At 48.9% G+C, this 20,176-nt stretch overlaps 1 protein-coding gene across 7 annotated transcripts in view; it reads right to left on the bottom strand.

Moving 5' to 3' along the window:
- Kcnq1 (potassium voltage-gated channel, subfamily Q, member 1) overlaps window positions 1-20,176 on the bottom strand; it is a 320,174-nt gene that overhangs the window by 104,473 nt on the left and 195,525 nt on the right. The window lies entirely within an intron of this gene.

Genomic DNA, 20,176 nt, shown 5'->3' with positions numbered 1-20,176 from the left:
AACTTTTCAGGGTGCTCCTGTAGGAAAGATAGCTGGCATATGGGCATGTCCCACAGTTTCCCACAGGACAACACACTTCTATCCTGCACAGTACACACTCTAGAGGGAGGCCAGGAAGAAACTGAAGAGGCTACAATCATACCCAGGGTGGAAGGAAGAGGTCAGAAGCCTCCCAAAGATGCTCTTGGAAGAAGGGACAGGATTGCATGAGGGCAGTCCTAAGCAGAAGAAACACCCAAAGGTCCTGGGACACAAAGAAGATGGAAGAAGGCAAGGGATAGAGTTCCTAGGCAGAGCAAGAAGAGGACGAGGTGACAACGAGGCTGGGGATGACATGTGGGCCTTTGGCATGTGAGCTTTGCATTTGTTACTGTACGCAAGGTCAGTGGGCTAGTGGGATTGATGCAATGTTCCTGGAGTCAGGCATCCCTCCTGCCTGCAACATCCATAGAAGATTACTCAAACATCCCTGCTCCTCACTGACCACACAAAGCCCATGTCTCAGAGATTTTACACAAATGGTCTTGAACTCTGGATGCTACCGCTGTCCCTTCCTGGTCCTATGGCTTTCTGCTGCTACTCATGCTTGAAGAAGACTGACTTGATTTGGTTGTAGGCCCAGGCTTCTTCCCTTTGGCTTCCCACGTGGGTTCAGCTAATGAGATACCTAGAAGGATGGTGAAGGAGGCCATTGAGGCCCAAGATTCCCCACCATGAAGCCACTGGCTGCAACTTAGATCTTGGGTCCTTATTCCTCTCAAGGTGACCAGGACTCATGACTCTCAGTTTACAGAGCTTCAGATTCTCTTTTCTTTTCTTTCTTTTTCTTTTTGTTTTGTTTTGTTTTTTTCAAGACAGGGTTTCTCTGTGTAGCCCTGGCTATCCTGGAACTCACTCTGTAGACCAGGTTGGCCTCAAACTCAGAAATCTGCCTGCCTCTACCTCCCAAGTGCTGGGATTAAAGGCGTGCACCACCACTGCCCGGCATAGACTCTCTTTTCTTGATCTGTAAGTCTGGGGCAGGATCTGATACTGCTTAGGGTTCTGGAGGGTTTATAGTTCCCAATACCCTGCCCAGCTCTAGAAGGGCCTAGTGTGTTTTATGTAGGCCTCTATGCCCATTGTAAGGATGGCTGGCCACTGAGCAGGGAAGTAACAGTCACCATGGCAAGCTAAGCACAGGTCCTCAGTGGCTTTAAATTCCCCATATCTCTCATATTCAAGTCAGCTTCTACTTGAGACAATACAGAAATAACATGATTTGGGAGGGAAAAAATCAAACTTATATTCTTCCCTGCTGGGAAATGGCCTTACCGCTCTCTCTGGCCCTGCTCCATTGGCTTGTCACCACAGTCCCACCCAAAGCCCCTCTGGACTCCAAGACACCTCCCTCTCATATCAGCAGAAGGGGTGGGATGGGAGCTGCCAGAGCCTGGAGTGGGTCACTTCCCTGTCCTTAGTGTCTTCTGCCTTGCCAGAGAAGCTCTCATCTCCCTAGCTGCTTCTGGGCTTCTTTGAAAATCTGTCACTAGCTCTAGGCTTGCCTCCAGGAAGGGTGTGCCCTTCACTCAAACACATCTGGGACATAGTTCAGTGGTAGGATGCTTGCCCAGTACATATAAGACCCCTAGTTCAATTCCTAGCAACACACGTACACATACATCACCCCAAAATAAACAACATACCACTCCTTATCTGAGGTGCCAGCAGGTTACCTAATCTATCCAGGGATCTAGGGGTCTTTAAGTCAGGAGCCTGGGTGGACATTTCTCTATTCACTTCTGCCTAAGCTTGCCACGTCAGCACATATCCTGAGAGCCATCTCAGCTTCTCCAAGCCACCGCCCTAACCCACCCTTGGCCTTGTCCTTGCTGGGGCCAGCTGGAAGCAATCTCCCCAGAGTGGCAGGTGGTCCTCCTTAGCAGGCTCCTGCGAGGCCATCTCAAGCCCAGCACCCACACAGAGGTGGCTCTGTACGCACGGCTGCCTTGGGCCCCTTCCCCGCTGGAATGAACCAAGCACTTTGGAATTTGCAGAGAAATCTGGGGTCTTTAGCTGCTGTTTTTCTTGGCGCGGCCTTATCACAAATTAGTGGGGAAGCCCGAAGGTTAGGGTTTCAGTGAGCTCAGCAGAATCTGAGAAGTGAGGAGCTGGCCTCCTGCCTTTCTAAGTCAGAAATAATACTTGACCTGCTGGGCCCCAGAGGCTCTCAGAGTCCAGGATAACTCCTGGGCAGGTTACCCTGGCTCTGAGTGTGGGGAAGCCTGGGGAGGCAGTGTTCATACAAGTTGGTGATTTCCCCCCTCAAGCCCAAATGGCCTCCCTGGTGCCTTCCTGGGGTCACCCTGAACTGTGTGAGTTTAGAGCCTTCAGGCTGGGGTTCTTGGCACTGCTAGCAGCTCAGGCTTGGGAAATGGCACACCTGGGAAGAGGGTGTAAGCAATTCTGAATAAAAGGGCACACTCTGAGACCTAGGGATCTCCAGACACATTTAGGCTTTACTTCAAAGTTCAGAGAGAAGATGGGGGCCTGAGCAGACAAATGCTGGGGGACTCCACTGTGGTATGAGCCTCTTCTGATGTAGAAGGCAGGAATTGCTGTGCCATAGTTAGGAAGCCAGAGCATCAAGGAACCATTGAGTATTCCTGATGAGGGCTACCTACTCTTTTAGATGTTTAAGGTCCATCTGTTTATGTGGGGACCAACTCAGAGCTTCTCTAAAGCTGTATCTATACATACCTCTAGGAGTCCTTATCTACATCCCAATGACTTATCCCCACCCTGCCCAAGTCAGAGCCAAGTCTAGTTCTGGCATGTACTTGGGGGGCACCTCTTAGCACACCAAGAACTTGTTGGACTGCGGCCTAGTGCAGGGTCCCCATGGGCCAACATTATCCTTGGTACCTGGTACAGCTTGCTGCATCACTCATCATTACCCTGCGACAGAGTCCACTACACTTCCACTGTACAGCTCAGAATATGGAGGCCTTGGAGAGTCTTGTTTCATGTCACACACGACCAAGGAGGATATGCCAGGGTGTGAAGCAAGCTCTATGCTGTTGTTAGGAAGACAGATGATGCTAGAGCAGAGTGCATGTTGTGCAAGCATGGGGACTTGAGTTCAGAGCTTCAGAATGCACATAACAAAAAGAGCTTGACATTGTGGCACATGTTTGCAATCCTGGAGCTGGGGTTGGGGGTAAGCTGGGTAGTGACAAGAATATTTCTGGGGTTCCTCAGCCCATTAAACACTTCTTATTAGCAAGCTTTAGACTAGAGAGACCCTATCTCAAAAACCAAGGAAGATGCCTCTTGAGGAATGACCTGTGGTTGACCTGTGGCTTCCACACACATGTGCACATATATACATGAATACAACCCTCCCAAAACTCCAAGATGATAATCTCAATGACCATCATAAACAGGTATAGGTGAGTCTTTCCCCTAAATAGAAGACTTTGGTACACACCACTTCTCTCTGTATTCCTAGGCAAGTCCTAGGGCTATGTCAAAAAACTAGCCAGTAGGTACAAAGCTTAACAGCATTTGACTGGCATTTGTATGAGATCGTATGTAGCCCTGAGTGTCTTTCCTTCAGCAGGGGGCAGTTTTTGACATGTGCCTCCTTAGGGGATGTGGCTGCTGACCAGGGTGCAGATAAGCCCCAAGACAGCCTGACCTCCCCCTTTCCCACCTCCCCTTTACCCTCTTACTGGCCCTTCCTCAAATGGTATTATCTTCACAGGGAAGGCCTGGCTCCAGAGCCAGCAATGGGACCCTGGCCACCAGCCCTGCTCCATTGTAAGGAAACCCAATCCAGGCAGGAGGACGGCTGTCGCTCCTCACGATTTAGGGCTGTCACCTGGCAGAGTAGAGGGCTCTCTACTCTGACAGAATAAGTGGTTCCATTCTGAAAGGTGACACCATAAAGCAATTCTGAGCCGGCAGGAGGACTGTATATCATGTGGGCCTGGATGTGTGTGTGTTTTTCTTTCTGGCTCTCCTTCCTGGTCTCCTTGCTGTGGCCCCCACCCCCTGGTGATCTTATCAGAGCATCCGGGGCCAGATGTGATTTTCTATCAAGAGGATGGGGCCCTAGGCAGACCCAAGGGGGTCATGCGAAGAGGGGGAAGGGAGACTTATAGGAGGTGGGCTCTGTGTCAGACACAAGAGTCAGATACACACTTCCTACCAGCCAGAGAACGGAGGTCTTCACACCTGTAATTGGTGAGGAAGGTGTCAGCTACCCACCCACCCCCAACTTGCTTTGACCACTAGGTCACAAGTAAATGGCCTAAGAGGCTAGCCGTACCTCATGTGGAATGACTGAACACCATTATTGGGCACAAGGTTGTCCTTTGCCATCCATTCCAGCCCAGGCCTGTCAGCCTGTTCTATAAATCGATGAGAACTTGAACGACAGACAGAAGTCCCTTTGAACACTCGGGCTGGGAACAGCATCACCTCTTTGAGCCCCAGTGTTTGCTTCAAATGCTATTATTTTCTGGTCCCCTGATCATTCCAGAGTCGTGGACCAGCTATGGGAGTGTCACCATGGGGTCTATGACTGACCAACTGACCTCACCTAGCAAGTCTTCTGTTAGGAGGGTATTCTCATATTCTTTATAGACAAGGGTACCAAGGATCACTCAAGGAGGAAGGTTCTTTCTATAAGAGGTCTGTAGGCACCCCCTAAGCAGACCAATGTTCCTTGGGAGCCCTGGAGTCTCCATGTCCCTTTCTCGTCCCAATAGTCAACAGGAATGCTGTCGTCTCTGTTGTCATCAGGTAGTATGTGGAGATCCAGAGATAGCCAGAAGAGGAGAAAAGGAAAGATGGAAGCCTGTCCACTCATTTCTCTTGGCTACCACCTCTCTTCTCTCATAGTGCCCCTTCCCTCAACGGGCTCTTCCAAAGCAGAAGCCTCCCTGTCTGTAGAACCTCCTATTTATTCTCTTGCGTTCTCGCAATACACAAGCTGGACAGTGGACACACTCTGGGTAAACCCTCCCCACAGCAACCATTTTCCCAGGATGCCTCTGGCTGTGAGAGCCTGTGAAGTCAAGTTAACCCATGTGTGGGGTCAGGGAAGTACTACTGTGTATTTTCTGTAGCTGGGGAGACACTAGTCCTCAAGTTGACACCTCCATTGGAAGCTTTTCAAAGAAAGGCGCTGTGGCTCCAGGCTCTAGGCATGCAGAGATTAACAACATGTAGGTTCTGTCCAACCTGGCCCATTCCTTTTGCAGAGACAGCCTTGTGACCTTCGGGGGCTGCCTTTGCTTTGGGAGTTTTCTCAAGGCCAATGGCCTCCTCTTGGCCTTCATCTGTCCCCACACAAGGCCAGTGTGGGCTTAGCTTAAAGGAGGCTTGACCTCAACGTGGTCCTATAAGGCAGTTGAGCTAGGGAGATTGTACCTGCATATGCAAATTGGTCTGACGTGAGAACTGCCAGCACACACATACCTTGAAGACATCACTGATTCTAAAGATAATCCATGCAAGGGAAATGTGGCTTGTTCTGCATCTTTAAATTGTTTTCTTTTTTCCCCATCCTTGTCAAAGACCCCTGTACTATCTAATGTACTAGAGCTTTTCCTGGTAACTCTCTAGCAAGTTGGGAATCATACCCTCTATTTCTTGTAAAACCCAAGCACTAAGGGACACAGGCAGTTGGGGACTAGTTGTGGAGGTCTGAGGCTTGGCATATTGTGCATACCACAGAATTGTCCTACCTTCAACCAGGTGCACAAAGGGCCAGACCCTGGGGTCCCACCAGCAGTGTGGTCTAGTCATACACCTGATATGGTTGGGTTGTATCCATTTCTGTCTTTCCATAATGGAAAACTATGGAACAATGAGATGACTCCAAGAGATCACAGCAATGTTGGAGATTGTTAATCCTGAATTTAAGATACATTCAACCTCAAAGCTCTTTGCCAAGACACATGGCTCTTATAGATGCTAATGGGCTGCCTGAAGGCTCACCCATCAGCAAACATATTTGGCTCTGGAATGACCAAAAGGAGAAAGGTTTTTTATTTTGTTTGTTATTGTTGTTGTTTATTTATTTTTTGTTTTTTGTTTTTTTGTTTTGAATAGAAGATTCTGACTTCCTGGCTTAAACTTGTGATAACCAAACTCAGTATCTGTGAGCGTAACATGAGAATGGCTTCCACTTTAAAGATTCAGAGACTCAGTGTGTGTGTGTGTGTGTGTGTGTGTGTGTGTGTGTGTGTGTGTGTGTGTATAAGGCTCAGGAACCTGTATTTCTCAGATTCTCTGGGAATTCAGGTGTATGTATGGGAATTGAACCTAGGCTCCCATGGAATGCCTACCTGGCCCACTGTTCAGCTACTCATGGGAAAATAGGGACCTGGAGACTGGGTGGGTGCTCTGTGTAACTTGGCTCAGGGTTCACTCAATACCCAGGTGGACACAAATCCCATAGGTTTCCTCAACATAGTGTTTCCCATAGTTTTCTCAACTGTTCTTTTATTACAGATGTGCATGTCCCTGGGGCTGGTTGCCAGGTGTGGAGGCAAATGGGTAGGCATCGTGCCTATGGAAAGCCATGCAGTAGGTTCCCAGGTGGCCCAGGCTGAACAGTCCTCCTTGAAGCCACAAGGAGACCATTATTCTCATTCCTCATTACCATTATGGCCCCCAGGGCCAATTTCTGTAATCTAAAGATTTGAGCCCCTTCCTCTGCTCACTTGTATCCTGAGAGCTGAACCCTGGAGGGATGGCACAGAAGAATGGGAAGAACAGTGAATTTGGTACTGGATCCTGAGGGACCCAGGTCCAGTCATGGGTGGAAAGTCAAGAAAAATATCACAGAAACAAACAGGATGAAGGGGCGTAGTCAGAGCCAGGGCTATATAAGGCTCTCTGAGTATGGGGCCCATCAGGTCTCAGGCAGCGCCAGAGAGGTCAGAGCATGCAAGGTTAATACGGAGGGGGCTACAGGGGGGTGGGGGTGGGAGGAGGGTACAGAGGAAGTTGGAGGAAGGAAGGCAAGATGAAGACATGTTTGGCTGGAGCAGAGCTCCCAGCTCCTCCCCGAGGACAGGGAGAGTCCTCGAAGGGTTTAAGCCACAATGGGGCATGTCAGCCCTGTCATCTGGGAGTTCATCTGAGAAGGGAGACCAGGATGGGGCATGTTCCATGTCAGCCTAGTGCTCAACTCCTGGAGGGAGCAGTCCCACAGACCTTGAACCATGGGACCTCGAGGCGATGCCCTGTCATCAGAATAAAACTTGACTTACTTTCTCAGCAGATGAGCCCTTCTCAGCCTCAGAATCAAGACAACACAGCCAAGTTGAGTTCTTTTTCCATGATCCTTAAAGAGCTGGGATGTCAGGGCTGGTGAGAGTGCTCAGACGGGAAAGGTACTTAACCAACCAACCTGATGACCCGAGCCTGATTTCCAGAGCCCACATGGTAGAAAGAAAGAATCAACTACAAGTTGTCCTCTGACCTCCACACACATGCTGTGGTGTACACACACACACACACACAGAGGGTGCTGAGCTCTGTTTTTTAAGGGAGCAGACCCTGGGGACTTGGGACAAAGTGAGCATTTAAGGGTGTTTTTCCCTGAGATCCAGATAGGTTCACAGGTCTCAGCCCCTGGAGGGTGGCTTTTTTACTTTCTGCCTCCATTTCCTGGCTCTCCTTTGTTCCCACAGCTGTTCATTGTACTCCTGGCTGCCCATGCCTCTTCTCTTCTACTCTTACAAGATTGTGTGTTTAAACAAAGTTAGAGAGCCAACAATACAGGCTTAAAAATGTTCCTGAAAGCAGGGCCAGGCTAGGAAATAATAGTCCTGGGGGAAGCAATGACTTCCTGGGTCTGTCCTCTCTTACCTGTCCTAATGCTGGCCCTGGTGTGAAAAGAGTCACTTAGTTGTCTTGATAGAAAAAGGCTTGGAGGCAGGGATGGAGAATTCTGTCTGGCTACCTGCAAGTCACTGTGTTTTCTTTGCTTTGTGGCTTCCCATAGCTGGACAAAGATTTGAAGAGAGACTGCATGTACAGCAAATGCAGGGTGGGCTGCGATTAAACACATGGGGAGATGTCTATCCATGTAATCACTGTGGGGCCATCTTATTTCCCATCCCCTAATCAACACTAGTCACTGCTGGTCATAATCTACAATGCCTTGTAGAAACCCATGTAACCTTTCTGCTGGGAGTGAAAAGGGAACACAAGATTCTTTATAACAGTAACCAGGGTCCTTAAAGCCCCACCCTTGCCACACTGAACAAGCAGAGAGAGAAGGAAGGACAGCTGGGGAGGCTTCATATTTGGTGTAAATCTTCAGTTTGTCACTTGGTAGTTGGCCAGCTAATCAGGGGCCCGCCAAATAGTTCCACACCTGACATCAGGATTCCTGGACTTGCTCAGTGGGGATTTGTTGAGCTTGGACTGTGTGTCTGGCCCATAGCCAGGGGCCACGCCCTCGGTTGCCCAATATGCAGGACGCACGTAGTGCTTGCTCCAGACTGCTCGTGGCTCCCTCAAAACACGGAAATAGTGGTTGTTCTACACTAGAAATACCAGGACCCATGGCCCGGTGTGAGCCACCAAGTTCCACACCACTCAGCAGAGGGAACTGGCTTCCAGAGGTCCCCTTCCACAGGGGACCTTCCAGTGTTCCCCTACCCCAACCAGGAGTTTGGAATCCTGGAGCTGCAGGGCTGGGCGACTAGGGAGCCTTTGAGATAAGGCACACTGGGAGACAGGCTGTAGAATTTCACCAGCCTGCAGTACTGAAGTTGTTTGTCTGCCTAGCCATTACTCAAGAGCCCTAGATACCTGAAGCTGAGCCCTGGGGCACAAACTGGACCGGTGATGGGGGAGGGACACATTCTGTCCTGAAGAGCCAGGAGACCTCAGTGTCTGACCAGAGGTCAGCTTCCCTGATGTGGCTCTGCAAACTAGCCACAGATTCCACCTGAAGCTGCCTCCCAGGTTTGTTAGATGGACCTGGGACGAAGAGACTGAGGCTCTTTAGAATTTCTTATTTTAAGTGCTTGTGAAATAGAGTCTTGATTTGTAGGCCTTGTTAGCCTGAAACTCAGTATGCAGATCAGGAGAGCCACAGCCTTATAGCAATCTTTCTGCCATGTGTCCCCAATCTACCTCCACCATGTTTTTGCTTAGCCCTTGAGCTTTGTGCCTCGTTCCTAATTTCTTTTCCTAGTGTCAGAGCCACTGAGTCTGGCACAGAGTGGGTCACATTATTTAGGAGATAGTCATGGTCAAAAGTAAAAAGCAAACTTACACAACATAAATAGCTATACAAAAGTATAATACAAATGACTACTAATGTAGTCCTGGGTCCTAAGATAGATGAGGTGGCCTGGGACTAGACTCTAGTCTCTGTGGCCTGGTCAGTGCTCTGGGGACAGGGATGCCCCTGTAACTGTGGGAACAATTAATGTAGGAGAGGTCAGAGGCAGGGTGCTCAGTGGTGTGGCTGAAATGTGCTTTTGTGGGGCACAGGGATGAATCCTGAAGCTATAGCCTTGAGGTTGTCAAGGAAACCTTGTTTTATCTCAGGTATCTGAGCTGTATCACATGGGTGGAGAGTGACCGCCCCTTGGTCCTCATCCTTCACTGAGCAGGTCAGCTAGAGAGGCCTGGCTGAGGCATGGGGCGAGATAGTTTTTTGGTTTTGTTTTTTGGTTTTTCAGGACAGGGTTTCTCTGTATGGCCCTGGCTGTCCTGGAACTCACTTTGTAGACCAGGCTGGCCTCAAACTCAGAAATCTGCCTGCCTCTGCCTCCCGAGTGCTGGGATTAAAGGCATGTGCCACCATGCCCAGCTGGGGGGGCGGTAGTTTTATGGTTTGTATTGGCATGGTTCTTGCCCAGGCTGTCCCTGCCCACTCAGGCATTGGAGCTATGGCTCATGTGGCTGCTCCCTGATCCAGGAAGCTTGGAGGCACTCAAGCTAAGGCACGGTCTCTGGGGGAGATGGGCTACTCTGGCTAGTTGATCTTGAAGGAAAGGGCCAGGTGGAAGATGATCCACAGGACAGGAAATGAGATGTAGGTATCTCAAGAATCTCCCATGTGGGCTGAGCTGGTGACCCTAACCCTCTAGAGAGATTCTCTTTAGTTTGACCATGGTGTGTCATAGGTCCAGACGACCTATACACATGGCTGCAAAATGCTGGGATTGTAGGAATTCCCTCTGAGCCTGCCCTACTACCCAACTAGCTGCTACAGGTATTAGTCTTCAAAGCCTATGCCCACTACCCTGCTCATCCTCAACCTGCCTCTTTTTTTCTCCTTCCTGCCTCTTTCTGCCCCTCTGCCTGATCCTCTCCTGCCTAGCATCCATGCCAGGGCCCACAGATCTCTCCAGCTTGGACTCCCCTGAGCTTAGTGGACAGGAAGGACCCTGAGAGAGGCTTCAGAGCATACTCTGGCTTGCTATTTCCTGGCTATGTGTCTGTCAGTCTTGGGGATCCTGGGCTGGGTCATAAAGTGCCCATATAGAGAACTTGTAGGAAGAGGGAGGAGGGGTGTGTGTGTGTGTGTGTGTGTGTGATATGCTGGGACCAAATCTGCTCAAGGGTATTCTTGCTCAGTGTCTCTCAACAGTGTTACTGCTAGTTCCCAACTGTGATACTTTATACTGGTGCCAACACCAGAGTATGCAAGACTGCTGGCACTTGCGAGCTGTGTGCATGATACCTGCTATCTCCTCCAGGGCCCCACGCCTAAGCTTTCCACCTTAGTGGGGTGATGCTGATAAAATGGAAGGAAGCGCGTGCTGTAGAGGACCTAAAAATGAGTCTTAAGGTCTTGCAAGAAAAGTTACCCTGTCCAAACCATGTCCTTGCATAAGAAAGGAATTGGTCATCTGCAAGACAGTGACCCACTTGGCAGCTCCTCTTGCCCCCCCCACCCCCGCCTGCTACTTGCTCTTGGCCTCAAAGCCATGTGCTACCAGTTTCTCTGAAGCTGGTGATAGCTGACTACTCGCTCTGTGCTTTTGTGGGCACTGTTCCCTCTGCCAGGGATTTGCCCTTTTTTGTGAAGCGTGGGTGCCAAAAACGGACATGTAGACCACCCCTCTACAAGGTGGAGGCCTGGAATGCTTCTACGGAACTCAGATCCTGATAAGTGGACAAAAAAGGTGTCTCCAGTTCCTTTACTTCACGTATGCAGGCCTCTACCCTGCTCAGAACAGACCATTCCAAGAGTGCAGAAAAGAGCCTTGGCCTTGTATGCAGAGGCTGCTTGAGGGGTGGGGCCACAAACTTGGGTGCCCTGAGGTATCTCACACTTTTCTGAGTGACAGACAATCTGGAGGTTCCTGAGTGAGCTGGTAGGGAGTGGGCAGCAGGCAAACACAGAACAAAGGCTTGGTGCTGAGCCCCTGATCTGGCCATCATGTATCTCAGGGCTGGGCTGCAAGCTAGTGTTTGCTCATCTGGAAGCAATATTGTAGTAACGTTAGACGGCTCGAATACGGCATATTCTCTGAATCCGTGAACTCTACAGTGAGGAATATGGATTTAATGGATAATCTCACCAGCAGCCAAAAGAACCCAGATTCCTCCCCGGCCTTCACCCGGGCCTTGGCTTCTCTTGGAGCCCCAACTCAGCCAGGGGCCCACAGAGCCTGCAGCACAGCTTCCAGGAGAGGCATGTGATCTTTGAGATCGGGGCTGGGTTTTTTTTTTTTTTTTCCTTTTTCTTTTTCTTCTTTCTTTTTTCCCTCTCCTTTCTCTGGGTGGGAGTGGAGGAGCTGGGGACCTGTTCTGGGCAACAGAGTGACTGATCTCCAGACCAGCCTGTAGCCAGAGAAGTTGAACTGGAGAAAGTAGGAAACCAGGGTGATTTATCACTATCTCCAATGGCCAAGGCTTGCTTTGGAGTGGGGTAAGGGTAGGCAGAAATAATTCCTGCAGCTCTTCCCAACTTAATATAGTTGGAATAATAAAATGAAACAATAAAACCACAGCGGAAAAGATGATGGAGAGGTTTTACAGTGAGCAGAAGAGGAAGAGCCCAGAAGGCGGACAGAGCTCAGTGAACAATGTGACTCGGGAACTCATCCAGAAGGCAGCCAGGGGGAGGGGAGGAGTGGAATGCAGGTCTGGCTGGCCCTGGCCACCAAGTGAAGTGGGGGCTGCAAGCCACTCAGCCTATGGAGGCTGCAACTCAGGTAGATTCCTGGCTACTCTCTGGGGTCTCATTTCAAATGCTCATTAATTCTTAATTTAAATATTGTCAATACATAATGCTTCACAAAGGTGCTAATTTCACTGAGAGCCATCAGCTGCCACTGCAGCTGCATAGGTGGGCCTCTCATTCTTGCCAAGATTCCAATCCACTCTCCTGACTATCCAGATGAACTTCAGGGATCCAACAGCTCTCTGATGAAGAGGGAGGGGTGAAAGATAAGGGTAAGAAAGAAGAAAGATGGGTCCTTCCATCTTTCCAATTCTTCAGATGTCCAGTTCAGAGGCCACGCAGGAAATAAAGCAGCTAACATGAACACTCCACTCCAGGAGGCCCTGAGAGTCATGTGCCCTGACGTCTCAGCCTTTGGGTGTAGCTGTTCCAAGGACGAGGCTAGGGTATCCAGAGGAGGCTCCCACTGCAGACTGAGTGGAGACAGGATGGGGGAGTGGGAAGTGGGGAGGCTGGGGGGTGGGAGGTGGGGTTAAGGGAGGTAGGGGCCTCTCAGTTGGCTTTATCTTTACATTCCAGGATCAGTAGAAGCCTCCAAGGGTTCCCAAACCACGTCATCTGATGAGCTGGAGATCAAAGCTGAGGCAGAAGAGTTTATGGGCCTCCAGTCCATCCTGGAGCACAGGGTGGCTAGGGACAGAGGCAGGGAGGGGGCTCCCGTCTGCACTCTCCAATATTGTTCATTGTTTTCTACAGTTCCGTTCTGAGTCTCCCACAGTCTTCCAGGGGCTACAGTGAACACAATATCCTGTAGTTGGGACTCTTGCTCTAGCCTCATCTAGTCTCAGAGGGGGGTATAATGCTCTCTCTGAGGCCACAATGCCCTGTGGGACAATGCCTTCCCGGGGCAGAGGTCATGAGTGTCAGCTCATTCCATAGCAACAGTTCCACACCTTGAAGAGAGCTAGAAACACAGAAAATATTCAATGAAGGAAGAAAGCAAATGTTCAGGGCTTAAATGAAATGCAAGCACAGGGCAGGGTCCACAACTCAGCAGCAGTGATTTTGTAGACTGCACAAGGCCCTGGGTTCAATTCCCAGTACCATTAAAAAAAAAAAAAAAAAGGCAAGCACAAAGCTCTCTCCCAAACTCCCAAGGGACACCAAAGCTGTCACCTCTTTGGGTCTTGATCCCCTTTCTGTTTCTCTGGGGGCAGGAAACACAGGCAGTATGTCCTCTGTGTACAGATGGAGAAGGAGACCCAGTGAGACAGGGCCATATCAGATGGCCATGATTCAATTTGGTCCAAATGACATGACCCTGCTCTGCCCATGGGGATGGCTTCAGGGAGCAGCCCTCAGCACCTGCCACCTGCCATGGCTCCAGGCAACTATGCACCATGAGCTACTTCCACCTCACTCTCAAAGGTACCCTCCTCAGAAGCAGGGCCAGAATCCTGCCTACACCAGAAGTCTGTAGACTGGATTTGAGACCCTTGAGTTGAAAGGAAATTTGAAAATCAAATTCCTTTTGTAAGCTGCCAAAGTCCTGCTTCTCTAGCACCGAGGCCCTAAGATGCCTGGCTTGGTACTAAAGAACTGTTCATCTATCATGGAGATATGTGATACAACGATTATCTAGGAGTCAGTTAAATTCTAATTTAGATTTCTGGGCTCTGAGCTGGCCTGTAGCTTACTGAGGTGGACTCCACTATCTCTAGTGGACTCACCCCAGGTTTAAAGATCTTCAGTCTAGGGGTAACACACTTGGCAAAGGACACCAAGGAACAGGAAGAAACACTTGGACAGGGGGGTGCTGGTGCGACTTGAAGAAGCTCATGGAGAAGGGAGGAAAGAGTGTCTTCTTGCCAGGTCTACAAGGATGTGAAAAACCTGGTCAGGGCAGCAAACTTAACAGTGAGACTTAATAGTAGGAGGCTGTGTAGAAGTATGGCAGATGTGATAGGGCTAGAAACATGGCCTTTAGTAGCTAGCATGGGAGACTGACTTGGAGAACTGACAGGGCCAGGTTGTACAGAGGAAGGAAAGCTACTGGTCACCAGCCTGAAGCCTCACCAGACCAACAAAAGAATTACCCAAGAGATACTCTGAAGATAGCCAGGTATTCTTGGAAGAAACCTGAAAAGATAGCCACATGACCATTAAAGTGGTAACGCTATCAAACATAACCTCAGGTTCAAATAAGACTCAGAGTCCCAACAGCCTCCTCTGTTAAATATTGACAAGTGCTGGGAATTCTACAGACCCAAGCAACAGGGGAGAACAAAACTGGACAATTCACACTTTCTGATTTCAAGCTCTGGACACAGCTACAAAAATAAAGTCAGATCAATAGCAATGAACCTTCACATTGGCCTTCATTTCCCTGAGAGCCCACAAGGCTGGCAAGATCAAGCAATGGGGAAAGAAGACACCCTTTCAACAAATGGTGTTGGAACCACTGGGTAGTCACATAAAAAAATAAAATAAAGTTGATCCCTTCATACCACATACAAAAATGAATTACCCCCCCCTTTTTTTTAAATGTAAAAACTTTAAACTCTTAGAAGAAAGTAGAGGAGTAAATCTTTCTGACCTTGGCTATATACATTGTCAGATAAAATAGCAAACACAAGCAACATGGTGATGGGGTGGAGATAAATTGGACTTCATCACAGCTAAAAGTTTCATCAGTCATTGCTTGCCCAAAATACTTGCATGTAATTAAAATGGTATAAAAAGTGGGTTGGAAAATAAAAATTTGCCTTCAGACTCAGAATTGACTGGGGTCACACTAAAAACAAAAAAACAAGCAAACAAAAAACAAAACAAAACCACTATAAAGGAACTAAAAAAGAGCCAATGAGAAAGCTCAGCTGGTAGTGGGGTGGGGCTTGTGCCACCAAACCTGACAGCCTGAATATCTATCTACACAGCAGGAGAGAACTGAATGTCCCAAGTTGTCCTCTGACTTCCATAGGCGCTGTAGCCTCACACATGCACAAATAAACCCTCAATCAATGAATAAATAAATATAAATTTAAAACATTTTAAAAGGAAGCAGGGGTGGGGGGACCCCAGATATATGCTTGTAATTTTAGCATTCAGGAGTTGGAGGCAGGAGGGTCAGAAGTTCAAGTTAGTCAAATTGGAGGCCAGCCTGAGACCCACTCAAAAACAAAAAAATAAAAAAACAAAACAAGAAAGTGAAGAGGCAACCCACAAAATGGGAGGAAATAAAGCTGATAAGGGACTTTTGTCTAGAATATAAAATCTAGTATATAGGTTAGGAAGAACAATTACTTTATAACAACAACAACAACAAAGTGAACGATCAATCAGAATTGGCATTTCTCCAAAGTTGGTACACAAATGTCTTTCTGTAAAAGATGCTCACTGTCATTAACCCTCTAGGAAGTGCCTGTCCAACTTCATACCCACTAGCAAAGTAAAAACAGAAAGCAAATGTTAGTGAGGGTACAGGAACCTCAGGGACTGTTGGTAGAATTTGAGAGATGAAACTGGCGGTTTCTCAAAAAGTTCATCAGAACTATCCTAGGACCCAGCAATTCTACCCCTCAGTGGATATGCAAATAAAAACATAGTTCACAAAATGCCCAGATGTTGATGGTAGTATTATTTAGAACAACTAAATGGTGGAAACAGACCAGACCTTCATGAAGGGATAAATGTGCTCTCCCCATACAATGAAATATTATGTGACCATAAAAAGGAACGAAGCATCACCACTTACAGTAACACAAATGGACCTCACAAACACGATGCTGGGTGAAAGAAGCCAGACTCAAGAGAGCACAGAACATATGATTATCGTTACAGAGAGTATCCAGAGCATGCCAAACTATAGAAATGTAAAGTTGAGCTGTATGTATCTTGGACTAGGGAGTAGGCTGGGGAATAGGAAATGATAGATAAGGAACAGAGAGAATGTTCTAGAATTAGACAAAGGGAGAGTTGCACAACCCTCAATAAATTTCAAGTGCTTCAAGTAGGTGAATTGTATGGTATGTGATTCTTTTTAAATAAGTCAATTCAAAAAAAAAAAAAAAAAAAAAGGAAAGCCAAGAAACACACACACACACACACACACACACACACACAAACAAACAAAAAACCCAAACCAGTCCCACAGTACTGGAGCCCCTGACTGGACAGGCCCTGACTGTGAGTGGTTCCCAGTTCCAGGTGCTCCTGGATTCAGGAGTCCAAGAGGCCCCTTGGGCTCTGGGGCTGAGCCTCCACCCACATCTTGCTCCTCAGCTCTCAGGTTTGCTGTTTCTCAGGGCAAAGGCACAGGAGCCTGGAGCCAGCAGTGCTCTGCAGCTGGGGCTGGGCTGGGGTGGGGGCGGGAAGCTGTGCAGCAGGGATGTAGGCTCCCACGCTCCAGGGCCAAGCTGACGTGACTAAAGCTAAACAGACCCCATGCCACAATGGGGTTACAGCTAATTCTGCGCAGCACACTGAGCCTTCGCCAGCGATGGCAGCCTCGGGGAGGGGCGGTGGGGCAGGCAGCCCCAAAGGTAATTTGCACACGGCGTTTATAAGGCCCCTCAGCTCTTTTAAACATATGCTTCTCTGATTATAAACAGCTGATGGCTCACAAGATTCAGATTTTCCAGCAGGGCTTCCAAAAAAAGATTGCACTAGGGTAGGGAAAGGTGACCGGGTTCTTTGCTGAGGACGTAAATCCAGCCATGTTCTCGAGCAGCCCAGCCGTCACCAGGCTCCGAACCTGTCACGTCTTTAAAATATTGGCTGCTATTGATGTGTCCCAAGAAAGGCTCTGGCTTGGGGAGGGGACAGAGTGATGGGGCCTTCCATAAGAATTGGGTTCCCTGCTGCCTTGGTGTGAAGGATAAGTTTTCCTCCATCTCCTGCCCTGAGGCTTTTAGTCCTGGATCAAAAGCCAGAATTCAAGGCCCCCAGGTCTAGGCTTCTGGACTCAAACAGTCACACAGTGCCCACAATAGAGGTCTCTAAAAATGATTGCTGGGCTTCTCCTGGGGTCCTGGGAACCTAGCAGGAGTTCAAAAGAGAATGAAGAGCAGGTAGATGAGCAGGGCACCAGCAGCATGAGACTCCAGGGATGCCAGCTCACTATTTTGCCAAGTCCCCCTTAGTCATGACCCAGGCTACACATGAACACCAGGCTGGCAGGGAACCGTACAGGGATGGGTCAGAATCCTGTCTACCATCTAGTTCTGGCATCTAGAGCTTAAATTAAATCAGGAGGCATCCTCTCTCTACTGAGGAATGGCTTTCAAAGGCCTCTAGCCTGAAGTTAGAGAATAGAATGTCATTTGACCCAGCAGAGTATCCTGGGGCCCCTCATCTTGGCTGTCTGCAGAAGACATCTTGGGAGCAGAGGCCTAGCCCCAGAGATTTAGCACTATGGAAGGTTAGAAGTTATCCCTTTGACCTTCAGTAGCCAATACACAGTCCTCTGGTCCCAAATCAGATTCTGGGGAGTGACATAAGAGGTCTCAGTGGCCAGGAGGCCACATGTGGGCACCTTCATAGCAGAAGTTGCTAATAAACATGGTCTGTGTCTCTGATATGAAACTGCATGCCAGAGAGGGGAGAACGGAGATGGTTCCTGGTTCTGTATACACAAATTTCCAGGGCCTTCTGCCTGTCTGATTTACTTGGAGTGGGCCTGTTTATTTGCTCTTCTGGATACTAGATGGTCTGAAAGTCTTGCAGGGCCTCAAAGTTGGACCTGCAAGCTAACTTTCAGGGATTGGCTGAGGTAGCAAGGGTTTCCTTGTGAGGAAGGGTGTGTGTGTGTGTGTGTGTGTGTGTGTGTGTGTGTCACAGTCATGGTGGGGTTGAAGAGTAATGCAGAAAATGGCAGTAGCTCTATTCCTGGCTGGACTGATGGACAGCTCTACATCATTCCATTATTTACCCATGGGCTCTAAAGGAATTTAACCCAACACACATAACTCTAGCAATGTTCAAAGACAGACAAAGCCTGTTTATTGAGCAGGCCCAGGAAAAGAGGGGCTTGGGGAGGGGACTTTAGTAGCATTCTCTACCAATCTATACACCCTTGTGTCTACTTTTAGGTTGTTTATTTTTTCCTGCTCCCTTTATTCTATGGCTAACTCAATTTTCCTGGGCACGATAAACAAATGAGGGGCAGGGCTGACTAGTGAGGAGCCCTTTCTCGGTGCTTACGGGCATTGTCCTTAGTCTTAACGTATCTTAAGAACTAAACTTGGAGATTTTCTGTGAGTGGCAGTCACCTTTTATATTGTCACAGGCCAACTTCTCCCTACCATAAGCCTACTGTCCCTACATCACTCCTCTCTGAAAGCACAGCCTACACTTCAGACCTGTAGTGTCTGGATCTCTTGAGTTTCCAGGCTGGGACCTGTGCTGGGTCTTGAGCAGGGGACACTACTATTCTAGAGGACAGTTAACCCTCATCAAAGAAAAGGCATGATGTGTGAGGTCAGGGAGGTGTGCCGCCTGGGTCCAGGACACTTACTGGTGCCCAGATACCACCTTCCTGGGAGATGTTGACCATTAGAGAAGGCCGAGGGACAGCCAACAGTTGAGCTGAGACAAGCAGAGATGGCTGGATCAGCTATTACTGGCTCACAAGTCACCCCACAGAGTCACAGTCTGATGCACACAGGGATGAGGGTCAGCGGATCATGGTTCTTTGGTAGCCTGGCTGGGCAGGGCTGGCTCGTGACGTTGCAGTGAAGAAGTGGGCACTGGTTGGAGCTTCTGGAATTACCTGAAGACCTGAATCAGAGCACCACCCCTGCCTCTGGTTCTTTGTGGTGCATACATACATACTTCCTCACTGGTATCTGGCCACAAGTTTGCTTGGGTGTTCTTACAACATGGAAGCTGGCTTCTGTAAGTGTCAGCTACCCCAGTGAGGGAGAATGAGGAGAAAGTTATAAGACCTTTTATGAGGTGGCCTTGGCACTCATGCTGTCCCCTGATACACATTCCACTTGTCAGAATTGAATCACCGAGTCTACCCTAACTAGAGTGGAAGAAGATGCTCTCTCTCTCTCTCTCTCTGTGTGTGTGTGTGTGTGTGTGTATGTGTGTTACATGTTTGCATGGGTGTGCACATATGTGTATGCACATGTCAAGATATGGCATGACTTCCACAATTGCTCTCCATTTATTTTCTAAGACAAAGTCTCTCATGGAACATGGGCCTCATTAATTCTGCTAGCTGGGCTCCTCTGCGAGTGAACTCCTGGGATGCGTCTGTCCCCACCTCCTCAGCGCTGAGACTATAGATGTGCTGCTATGTTTGGCTTTCATGTGGGCGTTGGAGATCTTAACTTAGGTCCCCACGCCTGAATGACAAGCACTTTATGGACTGAGCCATCTTCCCAGCTCCTAACTCTTGAAGGATGTGAGTGTATGGGGGAGGGGGAGGTGTCAAAGGCCCCACAGACACATTGTAAAAGCACCATGGCCATTGTCAGGCCTCCCTTTCGTCCCATTCTTATCTTTTTTTTTGTCCAAATGACATCCGCACTTTGAGCCTGCCTGGCCGAGGGAAACATGTTCATCAGGCTCTTCCTGGCCCTCTGCACTTGATGCTTCCCAGAGGCCTAGTCACTTCAGCAGCCTTGCCTTCCAAGAGCACACAGTGGGGGCTGGGGGCTAACTGAGAGAATGAGCATCTACGCTTGCTGTAAAAACAATGGAAAGCCCTTTAACCCTGAGAGACCAGCTCAATAGAGCAGAGGGGTAGTACTTCTGGTTCACATCCTTCTGGGGACTTCAGAGAGAGCATTGGGGTAACCCCAGCATTGGTAACAGTCAGAGGACAGGATAGGGGCCTTTCCCTGATGAATGGGCTCTGAACTTGACAGGCCTGAGCAGGATAGAAATGCTCTGAGCCTGAGATGCATCCTGGGAGACCACTGCTTCTGGAAGATGGTGGCAGAAAAGACTCTTTTGGTGGTGGGCCTGGTAGGGCCCAGCTCCCTTCGTTTTCCCATTCCCAGTGCCTGG

The sequence above is a fragment of the Mus musculus genome, chromosome 7 (assembly GCF_000001635.26).
Source record: "Mus musculus strain C57BL/6J chromosome 7, GRCm38.p6 C57BL/6J".
NCBI lineage: Eukaryota > Metazoa > Chordata > Mammalia > Rodentia > Muridae > Mus > Mus musculus.
The sequence above is the reverse complement of the archived record's forward strand: the minus strand, read 5'-3'. Positions and strand labels throughout refer to the sequence as shown.